Consider the following 12,344-nt stretch of genomic DNA (forward strand, 5'->3'; position numbering starts at 1 on the left):
CTGTCCTCTGATGGAAAGGGTGATTGAAATCTGTTGTTTGCCTTGTACAACTTTGAGAGAAGCGAAAGAAAACTCCATCCACCCAGTTTACATTTCTGACATCTGTGTTGTGTGTGATTGGAGCTTCTCTTTCTTCTAAATGTCTATTGTGTGTCTCAATGACAACTGGGATAAGAGCCACTTGTTTCTACAGTAATTGTCACAGGATAACTGCCAGATGGTGATACTAAGAAGGACAGCACAGAACAAAGAGGACTCCGATCATGTTTTCTTTCCCACTTTACTGTCTTTATAGGCTAAATTGATCTAATGTTTGAAATATAGTTTATCCTTCTTTGAGTAGAAAAAAAAAAAGATCATTGATGCCAATGGCACACAGATCCTGAATGAACGTGACTGGTGAGATTTTTTTTAATATACCTGCAAATTATTTGCCCTTGGTATCCATTTAATGCTGTTAAATGAGGAAGTGTTCTTTTGCCATTACATGAAGGTTTGGGTGGTTCCTGTAACTCTTCTGTTCACTTTGGGGAATCCGTGGTGATTTTAGATTATACACAGTATGAAGTCAGCAATTAATAATGCCCAGTCCTTTATAATACATGAAACTATGAATTTAGGTCTTCACTGTGACAATGGTACTGGCTTCAGGCAGGTTACCTGCTACTCCGGAATAGAAGTGGCGACCCATTTCTCTCTCTGCTGCCCACTTTTCTCCCAAAACCCACCGAGTGGGAGTGGGGAGGGGGTGTGGCGAAGGGCTAGCGTTTCATACAGCCAAGTATTTACTTGTCAAGTATTTACAAGTCAGCACTTCTCTAAGATGAATCGGGGTTCTCTAAGCCTGGCAAATGGTTACAGTTGACTTTCACTAGTTACTAGTCTAGTCTCACCTTTCCTTAGAGGAGCTGGTGAACTTTCCCAGTCTGTGATCTGTCTTTCTGAATAACTGGAGAATATATTTTCCTAATCCTTTCCTAATTTTTCAAAGGGGGAAAAAATTGCACTATTTCTCTCTCTCCCTTCTGAGGACAAGTAAGTTGAGAGAGTTCACAGAAAGTGGGTGCTCAATGAGATGACAGTGGTGTGTTGATAACATCCTTTCAGATGCCTGGTGGCCATATTTGCTTCCCTAAAAAAAAAAATTGGTTATTTCATGGTTCAACAAACTGTTCAGAAGGATGGCCTACTGACCTTAGCTGCTCTAATTTCCCATTTTGTAACCCAGGTGTTAATTCATTATCTTGCAAAATTCTCATAGTCTTGGCCTGTTTATTACCCCCAGGGATAGGCTGTACTTCTATGGCATTTTCATTAAACTGCTTGTCATTTTGGGGATCCTTCGCTTGGACTGTCTTCTGTCATAGGCTATGGATACCCTCCTGCTGCATATTACTCCCTGCAAGACCCTGGTGTTTCAGGGCTTTCCTCCATGGAAAACTCTTTGCTTGAGTTTCATCATAACCCAGACAATGCTCTTGAGCACAAGTCACACAGACTCCAGGCTGCCTCTGCTCCTCCCACATGACAGATGTCTGGTTCTCTTGTTTACCTTGACCGAAATGACTCACCTATCATTTACCTTGACCAGTTCTCCAGTGAAGGCTCAGTTCACTACCAAAGAATTTCAGCACCACATTTCTCTTGCTTTTCAACTTCCTTTCCAGGAATCAGGACAAGAGTCTGCTCCCCCTTCCAAACTCTATGGACACAGACAACTTCAGGGGTGTCCAGGAGTGTTACCTCTCTCTAGGGCTCAGGAGGAGTGTGCACTTCCCCAACTGTCCATTGGACAGTTCCCGTACAGTGCTGGGACTCACAGCACGCAGCAACTCTGTCCTCAGGCCTCTCTCTCAGCCTCCTTTCTAAGTTGCTGATAAGCTTAGCTACTTCAAAAACCTGCCCCTTGTTAGGATCTACATTTACTTAGCTGATAGATATTTATTGTCAGTTGGAAACTGAGTCAAAACTTCCAAGTTACTAATTCTGATTACTGGAAGCATTAAAATAATACTTGCTCATGACCCCAAATTTCATAATATTTGGGAAAATAAGTAAAACTCTGTTGATACCACTTTACTTCTGAGTGTTCCTAGTAACTAAAGATGTAAACAGTGTACAAGTAACTCTGAGATAGTTAGAGGCTTATTCATGTCTTCAGTGATGTTTTGCCCAAATAATGGCAATGTGAGGCCTTAATTAAAACAATGAGGAGGACACAAATCTATATTTTTTAACATTATGCTGCAGATGAAACAAAGGAGGGGTTGTTTTATGATTTCTAATGATTATTTATACATCTTGATATATGTATATAAAAATACATAGAGTGTCATTGTTAACGTGGTTTTTGTGGTGATTTTCAATTTTGACATAGAATATAAAGTAACTGGTGATAAGACAAAGAAATCCACCAAAGCTATTTTGAACAGAAATTTTTTGGCAGTATTGAGCTATCTAGCGATATTGCTCAGACAATACCCAGCTTGTTCTGTTCATATTTATCCTGCTGATCTGGAAGATAAAGCTGATACTTCACTGCAGGGGCTGCACCGGTGGGAATGAGACATTGTGTTTGTAGGACCTCTGATCTTCTTTGCTGAGAAAAGTAATTCATAAAGATGGAAAAGGGCATCACAAGAAAACATCCACCCCAGAGTCTGCAGGGAGAGTGAGGATTGCTAGGAGGATGGGACATAAGCCTTGAATAACTTGAGTAACTGAACCAAAAGGAAAAATCTCTTCTTCCTACATTATTCTTGAGAATGCAAAACTGCAAAAATATGTCTGATAAATCTTCACATGGCTTAAGGGACAGTTATATTAGTTTATTTTTTTAAAAAATAGGCTTTTTTTTTTTTCTCACTGCATGCATCTTATAATGACCATTGTTTTTACTTGGAAGCATTTTACTGCTGACTCTTTTGCATTAAGCACTTGGAGACAATACTTGAGAGTGGGCTCTTGTGATCTTATATTTCAGTTTGTTTTTTTCTTAATTCCATAAAATATGATTATGATACAGGGACAATATTTTGGATTTTCCTGTAGATTCAACAGTTTTTTTGTTTACCTTTCTTTCTTGCATCTCAGCCCTTTTTTCAAATTGATTTCCTTCTCTCTGAAGGTAGGATTTTAGGGGCTCCTTCAGTACAACTATGTTTGTGGTGATAAAAAAAATCAATTTTGTACATTTGAAAGCACATTTGTTTGTTTTTTCAGCCTTGAATAATTGCTTTGCTGGATAAAAAATCCTCCTGGATTTTAATTTGCATGAACCAGGGTTTAATTGGAGATACTGTCTCGTAGAGAGGATTTGTTTTTTGTTTTACTGGAAGATGAAATTTTATCAACCCCAAGACACTCTGACCTCCTCTGAGAGAACTGGTCTTTGTGGGACCTCAGGGTTGACTCCTCCATGGATCTGAATGTCAGTATAGTTGATCTCTTCTACTTGAGGGAGAGAATTGCTATGGTTTTCCCAAAGAGTAGTTCTTAAAGGAGTATTTTCAAATTCTATTTGATCTGGTTTTTGAGATGCATTTAGAAGTATTTATGGTATCCTGTGAAAGATTTTCTAAATGGTAAAACATTCAAACATGACCAGCTTACTAAAAGTCATTCATAACTTCGATATTTGAAGACTGTCAAAACTTTTTTTTCTCTCTGACTCCTTTGTGTTGATACAATGTTTAGATGGCAAGCTTATTAAATGTAGACTGAGATATATTCATTTTGTGCTCAAAACTTAATGAATTTGTGAATCAAAGTATATAACTAATATTACTCTCCTGATTGTTGCTTGCTAATATCTTGAATGGACTTCCCTGGTGACTCAGTGGTAAAGAATCTGCCTACAGTGCAGAAGCCATGGGGTCAGTTCCTGGGTCAGGAAGATAGCCTGGAGGATGAAATGGAAACCCACTCCAGTGTTCTAGCCTGGGAAATTCCATGGACAGAGGAGTGTGGCAGGCTATGGTCCATGGGATCGCGAAAGAGTCAGATACGACTGCATGACTAAACAACAACAATGTCTTGAATGACTAAGCTGATGTAATAATGCATAACTTTCTGATTGTCTGTGGGGGAAGCAAAGGTAAAATTGATATCTAACACAGAAATGAGAGGTTTGTTATTTAGCAATAAAATTTATCAGTTTCCCACTCAGTGTTTAATTCTTAAATCACAAATGCATAATCACTATTTTGTTCTGACTTAAATATTTCCCTTCAGTTGTTTATATGCAAATGTACTCTGACAGGTGGTTACATAATGCACCTTTCATTTTATTTGGTTTGTCTAAAGTCAAGTCAGCTTATAGCTAGGATATACAGCATCACGCTGGTAGCTCAGATAGTAAAGAATCCTCCTGCAATGTGGGAGACCTGGGTTCAATCCCTGGGTTGGAAAGATTCCCTGGAGAAGGGAAGGGCTACCCACTCCAGTATTCTAGCCTGGAGAATCCCATGGACAGAGGAGTCTGGCAGGCTACAGTCCTTGGGGTCATAAAGAGCCAGACACGACTGAGTGATTTTCACTTTCATATAGCATCACAACATTAGATTTCATGGGTGGCCTGTCTGGGCCTGATCTTCTGTACAGAGCTCCAGGCTCTGTCTGCCATGGGTGTTGGCCTTGCTGGAGACAGAATTTGTGAGATATCTATGGAACATCTTCTGTAAACAGTTCTTGCTTAGATGACATGAAATTATGAAGCAGCAAGCCCAATTTGATAAGAGGTGATTCTTTTGGCAAGATTTCTAATGATGCTGGTAGCTTTGTAAAGAGAAATTCACATTTGTCCAAGAAAAGTATCATAATATGTGTAAAATTATGAATATTTAAAGCTAATATTTCTAAGAGTGTTTTAAAAATCTGATTCAGAAAGTAAACTTATAAATAATGCATATTAATAGTCATATCTATATATCTAGGCACCTATATCTTTTATATGTCTTTATGCAGTTTATTATGGCTGTCTTGGTCAGAAATTTAAAAAATATAAATATCATAAAAGACTTAGCACCATCTTACATCTTAGAAAGGGAAATAACTTCTCTCACAGAAAATCCTATCAAAATGATTCAGCTCTGTTCTACAGCATTTTTCAAAAACATATTATTGAAAAACAGTATTAAAACATATCATACAAAATCATTAAATGCAAACAACACAATCTCTTTAAAATGTTAAAATATTAGTAACCTACTTGATATAGGTAAGGGAGCTAAATATTAGGTTTCAAGCTGAAATGTTTATTTGGAAAATGCTGAAATAATTTTGTCTTGAGAGATGTATATTTATAGGGTCACCAGCATAGAGAATTTCTTCAGTTTTCAGTCACTTGTAATTTTCAGTATTTTGCAATAATTAATTGACATGAAACATCACTTTATAAATCATTGTCTATAGTCAAGAAGGACATTTCAAAGTCTTTTGAAGAAGTATTTGCCAGCCACATTCCGGCTTTTTATTTTTCTCACTTTTAAATCTATCCCTTAGAAATTCATCAGCTATCAGTAATGATTATTGAGAATTTAAAGTACTGTGAATTGGGTGGAAAACAAAAACTTTAGTTTTTCTACATATCCCACACACTGAGAATTTATGAAACAATTATACTCTAATAAAAAAAAAAGACAAAAAAAGGCAAGCTAGTGATGGTTAAGCCATGCCTTCTCAGTAATTAACTTTTTTCCTGACTTTTCAGCATCCTTGAGAAAATGCAACGTAAGGATTCTACAGTCAACACTGTTTGGTTTCTCTTTATGTAGAGGGGTAGGAAGAGAGATGATATAAAAATATGAAAAGGTAAATCCTGGTATTCAGCCTCTGGGATATTAGGATAGGTATTAAAGCTTTCATTTGGTGGCTTAAAAACCTGCTTCTGCTTGGTATTCTCAATATACGCGCACACACACACACACACACACACACACACACACACACACACACACACACACACACACACACACACACACACACACACACACACACACACACACACACACACACACACACATATACACACACACACACACACACACACACACACACACACACACACACACACACACACACACACACACACACACACACACACACACACACACACACACACACCCATTAATTCTTTAATGACCTGAGTCACATTTTTAAATAGTTTGCATTTTCAAATAAAACCAAACCCTTGAGGTCATCACAGCACACCATGCTAATCTCCCTCTGTTATACAGCAGCTAGCTATTTTATACATGGTAGTGTATATATATTAATGTTACCCTCCCAATTCATCCCACTCTCCCCTTCCCCTCCTCTGTACACATGTCCATTCTCTATGTCTGTGTCTCTATGCTTTGCACATAGGTTCATCGTACCTTTTTTCTGGATTCCACATATACATGTTAATATACCATATTTGCTTTTTTCTTTCTGATTTCACTTTGTATGACATTCTCTAGGCCCATGCACATTTCTAAAAATGGCCGAATTTCATTCCTTCTCATGGCTGAGTAATAATCCCTTGTGTGTATGTACCACATCTTTATCCATTCATCTGTCAGCGGACATTTAGGTTGCTTCCATGTCTTGGCTATTGTAAATAGTGCTTCTGTGAACACTGGGGTGCACGTGTCTTTTTGTGGGGAAGTTTAGGAAGTTATCTGATGCATGATAGGATCTGATGCCAATCTGGGAAGGTGATAGCAAAATTCCTACTAAATGATGTCCAGGATTGTCTTCATCCTCTTTCATTTTTGGTTTCATTATAATTGGCAGTTGCAAGAAGTTTGGGAGTCTACAGATTTACCAAATCAGTTTAAGTGTTTTCCTAACCTCTGTAAATTAGGAATTCCCTGGTGGCTCAGACAATAAAACGTCTGCCTACAATGTGGGAGACCTGGGTTTGATCCCTGGGTCGGGAAGATCCCCTAGAGAAAGAAATGGCAACCCACTCCAGTATTCTTGCCTGGAAAATCTAATGGACGGAGGAGCCCAATAGGCTACACTCCATGGGGTTGCTAAGAGTCAGACACGACTGAGTGACTTCACTAACTCCTGCAAATAGCCCATTTTAAGCTAGTTTTCAGAACTCTGAAAATATCAACCATGAAGTTTTACTAAGACAAGCCATCATATTGAATAATGTACAAATGTGACTTTTGATATATATATATGTATATGCATATAAGCATGGGGCTAAATGCAGTCTTGCATTTAAAAATGATGCAGAATTCTCTAACACAAGTGGAACTGCACAGAGTCTGCCTATAGCTATAGTGGGAGGCGTGGGTCGATTGCATATGAGTAGGAAACCCGGTTTTCTCATGCTTTATTATTCATCAAGGCAGGCAGGAAAAGCCTTTTGGGATATTATGTATTTCTAGTGGAGAAAATATAACACAGTGCTGAATTTTGTCTTACAGGAGAGGAAGCAGTGAGGTTAGTTCGAATGATTTATTGGGAGCACCAGAAGTGAGGTGGGCAAAGCAGTGTATATATTCCAGAGTCTAGACAAGTTTTTCAATTCTCTAAGGTTTTTTAAAATAAATACCAGATGATCATACAATATACGTGTGAGATGCTGATTATTATCATTAGCATTATTATATAACATGTTTGGACTCCTCCTCTATGCTAGACATTACAGTTTTTAATAAATGCTTTAAAATATTACATGATTTAATCCTCACTTCAAATCTGTAGATTTGGTGTGCATGTCAGTAGCTGACATTCGAAGAGAATGAAGTGGAAGCAGATAAAATAACTTATGATTCCATGGAATCTATTTCATATGAAAGGGGACAAATTCTTTTAAAAAGAAATGAATAACTAAAGGGAACTTTGAATTGAAAGGAATAAAAACAAAAGTCATCAAGACTTAAGATAGATTAAAAATGTATTAACTGTGTATGAAAATTTAAATATTACCTATTTTTTCTTCCCGAGTCTGTTAAGGTGTGCCAGGGCAGGAGTGACCTAACATGTGTGTCTGTATGTATAATGTGTGTGTGTGCTTCTAAATATATCCTGCTTCACTATTTGCCCATCACTGTGCTGTGTGCTTAGTCGTTCAGTTGTGTCCGACTTGGCGACCCCATGGTCTGTAGCCCACCAGGCCCCTCTGTCCATGGGGATTCTCCAGCAAGAATACTGGAGTGGGTTGTCATGCCCTCCTCTAGGAGATCTTCCCAACCCAGGGATTGAACTCAGGTCTCCCGCCTTGTAGGAGGATTCTTTTACTGTCGGAGCTACCAGTGAAGCCCATCACTCAGCATACTTAGAAATGGTGCAGAAACACACCCTGCCATATTTTATTACAGAATAGCAAAGGTTTAAACTGCATCTCCAAAGCTGACATGCCACTGCATCACTAAGGGAGCCGCCAAGATCATTTAAAGTATACAGTATGTGCATTTATAGTGGAGGGCATATCAAATGTAAAGCCTTCAGAGTTTAATATATTTAATTTGGCACAGTTGGTCCTATTCTTTGTGAACCGTTAATCTTTTCAACCAATACAGCAAAATGTCAGTGTCTTCATTTGCTGAGTATAATAGGCTTATATCCTGAAACAATCAAGTCATAATAGCTTGTCTGTTGCTTGGTGGAGCTATACAAATTCAGCCTGAACCCATGGTTGCATTCCCTGCTCTTTCTCAAGGTTTTCTTACACATGCCCTTCCTGTCTCGTTGGGAAAATTAGCCACATTCATAATTGGTTTTTTTTTATAAAATCAGCTATATAACTTAGACTAATTTTCCATTGCAGTATAATTCACTTTAATTTTTTTCAGTATTGATATAATTAACAACTAAAGACATTTGTATTAATAATATAGAGAAAACATTATCCTTGTTTTAAATACTACTTTAATTTTTTTTTTGGTAGAAAAAACTAAGATCTGGAAAAGTCTCATATTTGCAGTGTAAAGAAACGTGAACAAAGTCATATTTAATAGAGATTCCTACTTTCTACCAATGGTCATATTCAACTTCATTCTTGCCTGGCAAGGGAAAATTCATTCTATTCAACTCCTTTCTCTTCGGATTGATTTCACTGCTAAAATGTAGAAGTCATCATATTATTAAAAAATAAAACCCCAAACATTAACAGTTCAGTGAATAGATGGTTTCATTTCCCCAGATTCTATAATTGGGTAATCAATTCCATGATGTCATATATTCTATTTAGAACTCTTGGTGTTTTAGTTTGTTTTATTAAAACGTTTGAGTTACAATGATTCAGATAGGGAAGTGCCACTCAAAATCATTTTGCAAGTGTTGTTCACTCTTGTTGAAAAACTTTAGGGATTATGCTGCTTTATCGCATTTTACTTGTAACATTCCTGGTCTTTTATGCACAAAATTGAAAGGATTAAATCCAATTTGTGGCAGTTACCACTTGTTATCTCCAAATGAGTATTTGTATACTAAATAAAGCATGATTCTACAGGTAAGTTATCAAGTCCATTTTAGGAAGAATTTCATAAAATTAACACATCTGAAGTTGAACCTGTGTTACAGGAAATATAATCTCTAGTTCATGTATTTCTAAACTAAGAGTGCATTTACAGTATACCTCCCTCCCTATGGGCCCAGTTTATCGCTTGAAAGTTTTTCTAATCAAGAGTATTGGCACCACATATTGAACTGACCTCCTCAAGATTTTCTAGTTGTTATTTATTATCTGAAACACTAATGCTGGCATATCTACTATTTTTTAGATAATGTGTTCAGATTTTTATTTTAGTTTTGTTGATTGTTTAGGGTTTTGTTTTCCCACTTGCAAGTTGATATAACGTTGGGGATCACACTTATTTTAACCAGAGGCACAGGTAGGTCATACGCTCACACTGCGCTTACACTGCCTATTAACCCTGGAAGGCAGGACCACTGTGGTTCACCCCCGCCTCTGGGAACCCTCAGTGTAAGAGCTTAATCCATTAGACTGTACAGTTAACAACCCAGGCCCTGGTGGTTCAGACGGGGAAAAATCTGCCTGTAATGCTGGAGATCTGGCTTCAGTCCCTGGGTTGGGAAATTCCCCTGGAGAAGGGAATGGCAGCCAACTCCAGTAATCTTGCCTAGAGAATACCAAGGACAGAGGAGCCTGGCTGGCTACAGCTCATGGGGTCGCAAAGAGTCAGACATGACAGACTGACAAGCGCACACATTAACTACAGATAACTCAATGACGTTTTTAGTTCTGGCTGTGATTAAGTGATTTGGCCTTACCAATTTAAATCATCAAGCCTAATTAAAATCGTAGTAAACTTCCATTTTATCTGTGATACAGTTTTAGAGACTTTTGGGAGAAAAATAATACATTTAGTATACCCTATAAAGGAGATGGAGATTGTTTTCTGAGTAGCATAAAACTAGCCTAGAATATTCTATATATTAATTTCTAAGCACATACTGTTTTGTGTACTTTATATTTCATACTAAATAGGAGGTGACACAAATCAACGATTTTGTGGTGGAGAAAAAGCTGTTAAAATTTGCCAGCTAGTTATTCTGTGAACTTTTTTCTAAGCCAAAATACTTTCAGTGAAATTGGTGCTATACATCCATAAAAGGAATGCTTTATAACTGAATAGTTCTGTGTGTGTGTGTGCACGCTCCAATTGTGTCCAACTCTCTGTGACCCCATGGACTGTAGCCTGCCAGGAGCCTCTGTCCATGGAATTCACCAGGGAAGAACAATGGAGTGGTTAGCCATCCCCTTCCCAGGGGATCTTCTTGACCCAGGGATTGAACCCGGGTTCCCTGCATCCTAGGCAGGTTTTTTACTGTGTAAGCAACCAGGGAAACCCGAACAATTCCATACATATGTATGTATGTGTATATATATACATACAGAGAGAGAGAGAGACAGATATAAGTTCTTTGATGCTTTTGAACACCCCTCAGTTTCTAAGGGATTCATATGGAACGTCCATAAAACAGAGCATCTTGGGACAAAAATGGTGGATGGTGTGAACTTGTTAAGGATTTTGCCTATTTGAGGTTCATGTTTCCAGCTAGAAGCATTGGAATAATATTATTTATGATATTATTTATCCTTATTTCCTCTATGGTGGCTCTAAATTTTAAATTTAAAACATGAGTGACTTTCACATTGCATATAACATAATAGATGCTCAATAAATATCTTTCTTTGTTATTACTAGTAAGGAAGTAACTGGTAATGATTTGGCAGTCAAATTATTCCTCTACAACTTATTAGCTATTTATCCTTTTCAAGTCAGTTAATTTCTCTGAGTCTCAGGTTCTTATTCTGTAAAGTTGAGATAAAATTTTCTTCACGGTTATTAGGACAATGTGTGTGCTTAGTCATACAGTTGTGTCTGACTCTTTGCCACCCCATGGACTACAGCCCACCGGGCTCCTCTGCCCATGGGGCTTTCCAGGCAATAATGCTGGAACGCATTGCATTTTCCTCCTCCAGGGGATCTTCTCCAGCCAGGGATTGAACCTGCGTCTCCTGCATTGCAGGCAGATTCTTTACACTACTGAACCACCTGGGAAGCCCATATAAGGACAATATTTGTAGGGTAAAACATCTAAAGTAAAAGTCACTCAGGTGTGTCTGACTCTTTGCAACCCCATGGGGAAAGTTTAAAAAAAAACAAAACCATGTTGCTCTTGTTTTCTTACCAACAGAGGATGCAGTCTTCAGTGAGTGGAGGTTAATCGGGTAATCGGGAGGGTTGTTCAGAAAGAGAAATAAGAAATGGTTTAAAAAGTCATCAAAATTTTTGTTATACAAATATTATGAATTTATGCTAGGAGGTAATAATATATTTTAGAACTGATGGAGCTATAGGATTTATTCAACATGTAAGAAGAGGAGCTGGAGGGTATATGAAAGGAATGGGGTTCTGAGGGTGCTGGGTTGAGATGGGCAGACATCTCAGATTGTATGTGAAATAGGTTAGTGGTAGGGAATCACTCGCCTCTTATGAATCACCATCTAGGATGGCTCTCACAGTGCTGGGAAAAGCCACCAGTGAGTGAAGGAGCAATGCCCCTGTTAGGGCAGAGGGTTAAGTCAGGGACCCGATGTGCGGATGGTAATGGGCGGTGTGGTTTGTTGGCCAAATCCCTCCTAAAGGCCTGAGGCACCCCCCTCAGCTGCCAGGAGTGCTGGTGGTGGATGATGAGCACTTGAGTCCATGCACTGGAATCTTGAAGGATGGAGTAGCCACAGTAGACATACTTCATCTTCTGGATGCAGCCTCTACCCACGTCTCTTAGGTGTAGTTGGTATAAAGCTCCCTACCTTGTCCTCAAGACGAGTCAGTTCTGGAGGGACATCCCAGATTCAGCACTCACTGTGG

The sequence above is a fragment of the Cervus elaphus genome, chromosome 32, assembly GCF_910594005.1.
Source record: "Cervus elaphus chromosome 32, mCerEla1.1, whole genome shotgun sequence".
NCBI lineage: Eukaryota > Metazoa > Chordata > Mammalia > Artiodactyla > Cervidae > Cervus > Cervus elaphus.